The sequence below is a fragment of the Saccostrea cucullata genome, unplaced genomic scaffold (genome assembly GCF_032062105.1).
Source record: "Saccostrea cucullata isolate Sc308-1 unplaced genomic scaffold, CSIRO_AGI_Scuc_v1 ctg14522, whole genome shotgun sequence".
Classification (NCBI taxonomy): domain Eukaryota; kingdom Metazoa; phylum Mollusca; class Bivalvia; order Ostreida; family Ostreidae; genus Saccostrea; species Saccostrea cuccullata.
In genome coordinates, this window is record NW_026919033.1 from 10,113 (window position 1) to 15,046 (window position 4,934).

At 36.8% G+C, this 4,934-nt stretch overlaps 1 pseudogene; it reads right to left on the reverse strand.

Moving 5' to 3' along the window:
* Positions 1-1,305: 1,305 nt before the first annotated feature.
* On the reverse strand, positions 1,306-4,488 carry LOC134277964 (nucleoporin Nup37-like; annotated as a pseudogene).
* Between the last annotated feature and the right edge of the window lie 446 nt (positions 4,489-4,934).

Here is a 4,934-nt window from a genome sequence, read left to right on the forward strand (position 1 = left end):
CCGCCCCCCTCCCAAAAAAAAAAAATATAAAAAAATATCTGCTCCGATAATTCATCTGCACCGATATGTATTCATACCACAATATAGCAATTTTTGAGGTGTTAGGCATCGAAAAAAATGAACTTTGTAATTAAGACCTAGACCAAACTAGATTGTCAACTTTTTTGAAAGTATCTGGGAGGATTAGGCGAGTCATATGCCCACATATTGCCATTGTGCACCTCCTATTTTATTTTTTGATCCGACATAAATTTTGGGTTTCCCATAGCAAAACATGGACACAACGATTTATACACATATGGGAGGCGGGGAATCAGATTTAGTGAGCCCATTGCTCACAGTACCTCTAGTTTTATACCTTGCGGTTATCGTTACAGTAATTTTAACGTGATGCTTTTCAAACTGCGTGTTAATTGTTCTATCAAATATATTTTCAGGTGTTTTGAGATGGTACGCTTTACCTTTCCTTTTAACTGTTTTGCATAGCCATTTCGTGCTGATATACCCATCATTATTATACCCCCCGCTTAAAAAGCGGGAGGGTATATGTAATCGTTAATTCCGTCCGTCTGTACGTCTGTCCGTCTGTCTGTCCGTCCTTCCGTATGTCCGTCCGTCCGTCTGTTACGCTTTGGGGTCCCCATCTCTTAGCCGCAACTCCTCTCATACCACTGAATGAAATTTGATGAAACTTTCACAGAATCTTTATTACATATTGCCATTGTGCACCTCCTATTTTACTTTTTGATTCGACACATATTTTGGGTTTCCCGGCCACAGCAAAACATGGACTTTGCAATTATAACTATATGGAGGCGGGGGGTATCATTTACCTTGCAATCGTGTTATGTAGTCATGAACTGAATACATACAAAATATTATATACACAGGTGTCTTGAAAACTTGTTTATTATAGGAAATATATTAATTGACCATAAATAAATTCATCATCTTATCAATTCATTTTGTTTTTAGTGAAAAAAAAAATATTTATCTAAATTTCAACCTGAACTTTAAAAAGCGTGATTCGAACACTTGCGACAAATAACTAGGTGCTTCAACACCGCCGCTATGACTACTGAGCCACAAAGTCGTATATACATTGCCATTTAAATAGCAAACAGTTCTATATTTATAGCAAACACACAATTGGACTTGGAGTTTTCGAGAATATGTTCCGAAATTTAAGAAGGTAAACTAACTTTTTTATATGAGTGGGTCTTCATACCATTTTTTTTAAAATTGTGAGATACACCTTCCACACCCTTTCAATATTTGTTTACGATTGTCGATAAAATGGTACGGGAAAACCCACTCTATATAAAAAACAGTTTTAACATTCCATTTCTATCATTTTTATGGTTTCTAGTTTTTATCTTTCTCCATTGCATTTGTTTTATACTGAATTTACAAGGCATTAATCCATATTATGCAAAAAGAAAATCATCATTTGCAAAATAAAAATTTCAACACAATCAAAACAGAACTACATGTAAAGTTATTATTACATAGTACACAGTCTCTGTTTTCAGGTTCTCAGCTATAAATTGTCAATATTTGGGTATGACTTTCTCTCTTGAGAAAGTAAAATTTCATACACCATTACGATTGTGTTCACAATATTTGTGCTGTTCTGTCTATTAAACATCACTCATAATCCAGCCACCACAAGAAAGCTTCCTGCAAAAGTTTCCTGTAACAGTGTCAATGATAGCATCCCCTGACAGTATCAAGTCTGTTGTCTGGCTGGCTCTATGTGTACAGATGTACCTGTGAATCTCCCCCTACTGCTAACACTGGTAACTGAGCATGCCAACTCATCCCATATGATACTTTTAACGAAGTGTTCAGAGGAACCTAAAATTAGAATCAGTCAATAAAAAGCAGATTAAATTTGTATATTTAATGTGTAAAGTATAAAAGATATGAATTAAATAAAAGATGTTAATGACCTGGATCAATTTTACACATGTACATGCAATAGTTCTGTCATATATCTAACAAGTATCAGCCAACCAATCAACTGTTTTTTAATATATTAGTAGATTCAGTAACAACTTAAAAGGGAATTCTCCTTTTGTGCATTGAATCCAGAGTTTGTTTGTTTGTTGTTTATCTTCCCTGTCAAGAATTTTTCACTCATATGGACACACCATCACTTCCCATGGAGAGCTGCAAATTTTGACCTATACTTGGCACTCAAGGCCATTGAGCACTGAGGTATCTTTTTCGTGCCAGCACCTACTGCAACAAAGGACCTCAGATTATAGGGTCTCATATCTGCAGGACCCATTTTCAAGTCCCACAGTGGGATTCAAAAACACAACATAAGAATCAACTCCCAACTCTGCAATTCTTGAGCATATGCTATAACCCACTGCTACACCCAGGCGACTGGAGCAAGGGTAGCAAGATCTATCCCTCTTTTTAAATGCATCAGAGACAAAATTAAGGTAACATTTTAAATCATAAACAACCTTACCTGGTGATGCCTTGTATTGAACACTTTGATTTGTCTCCCTGGGCGGCCTGATGTAGCCAGTAGATTAGGCTGACTCTTACACCACTTGATGTCTCTAACGCCATCTGTGTGGGCCTGTCTTCTCTCCAAGGGCTGACTAAAAAACAAGAGGGATACATCATGAATCTTTGGCACAATACAAGTTGTACACTTGTAATAGTCAACAGATCATATTGCAAATGTAAATTTCCATAGAGCTAAATCATTAATAAAATACTGAACTGCTCACAGACGAGTTCACATTTTTTTTTCCTGTAAACTCTTACCTTGACCCAGATAACTGGAACACCAGCCACTCTGTGTCGGGCAACAGCTCCTATGATGTCCTTCAGCTTACCTTGACCTAGATAGCTTGAACACCAGCCACTTTGTGCCAGTTTAGCTCCAATGATGTCCTCAGCCATACCTTGGCCTAGATAACTGAAACACCAGTCACTATATGCTGGCTACAGCTCCTATGATGTCCTCAACCTTACCTTGACCTAGATAACTGGAAGACCAGCTATCTGGAAGACCAGCTATCTGAGCTTACTACAGCTCCTATGATGTCCTCAACCTTACCTTGACCTAGATAACTGGAACACCAGCCACACTATTCCGGCTACAGCTCCTCTGATGTCCTCAAGCTTACCTTGACCTTGATAACTGGAATACCAGCCATTCTGTGCCGGCTACAGCTCCTATGATGTCCTCGTCATCTCTACACCAGTCTATCCCCATCAGGGGGAGATCCCACAGTCACAGGAACTGATCTGGTGCTGAAGGTCAAGGCTAAACATCTTAATGATCCCATTCTTCTGGGCCACCACCACCTGTCAATAACGACCAAAGCTTACAACAACAGGCATACTAGTGATAATCAACTGTGTTTTATGGTACCACTTGTTAATAACAGAACTTAAACAAGAACTGGTTTGAAATTGCTCACAGTTTTATTTTTTGCAATTTGCCCTTTACTACATTTGGCCTACTCCATTACTTATGATATGGAATACCTCACCTTCCCAGATTCTTTTTCATGGATGCAGACTGACATGCCTGGGGCACTGAGCTGGAAGCATGCCTGTTGACTCCATCATTCCCCCATAACCTACACGTGTAATCATCTCCTGTTGAGGCCAGAATGTCTCCATTTTCTGGGTTGTATGTGAGGGCATTGATAAAATCTGAATGACCTTCAAGTACCTACATGTGGTAACAAAAAAAACTAATATAAGAAAAAGTGCAGCATTTCTTCAATATATGTATACTTTTAAGATAAAATAATTCCTTGATTTTATCATTTTTTTTTGTTCTAGAGCAATACAGATTTTCCTTGTCTTTATAATTACTTCACAATTTTTTTTTTTGAAAGCCGTAGACATGCTAGGGTTAATATCTTTTTAAGAAAAAAAAGATAATGCTATACCTCTGCCTCTGTTCCTTCCACCAGATCTGTTGTGAATATTTTTATTCTGTTGTCACTTCCAGCTGCTGCAATTCTAAAGAGATATAAAGCATAGAGTGAAAGAGCTGTTGCACTTAAAATTCTTATCATACATGATAGATGATATCTGTAACATGTGTAATGCAGTCATATATAAAAAAGAAAATTTCTGTATTCACCAACAGGTAACCAAGTAAATAAGTAGTTCAAATTGAAATTCATGACAAACCATTTAATTTGCCCTCCCTATTAGTATTACATTTGATGTTAGCATCCTCCCTTTAAAATGAAAACTACTGATTCATCTTTATGTTTAAAAGTAATCCATTAGCACTTAGCACATAAAAAGTGGTAAATGCATACTCACTGAATAAACAAATATATCCAAATAGTAATACCTGATTGTGTCTGGCTGTTCGTAGGACTTGTACGACGTCACTGGTGACCACGACAGCGACCGCACAGGACAGCCATTTTGTATGTCTATCAACAGCTTGAAATCAAAATCCTCATGCATAGAATCTTCTCCTTCATCATCCTTCAAAAAAAAACTAGATGCTGTCATGAGACAGTAATACCCGCACTAAGGTGTTTGCCTCTAATTATAAATGCACACTCCTTTAAAATTAGGCTTTACCAAAGAAAAAGTCAATATAATTTAATAATTTACATAATAGGGCCTCCATGTATTCATCAAATTGAGCATAATATTCTCAAGTGAACATGTGACCCGTCACCATGGGCCTCGATCTTATAGGTACATGTATTTCATATCCTTAATTCATTACCAGTCTGAAATTAAACATAATAGGTTTGATAAAAGGGGGATATAAATTTTGACCCATAATTGGAACTTTTTAAATCTATTTTCTCATATAGATCAACAACAAATATTATTCAAATTAGTTTAAAGCGTTTTTGATGATTTTTTCCAAAATGTACAAACTTTTTTATACTTGATTAGGCAGAAACACCTTGAAAGCTGCC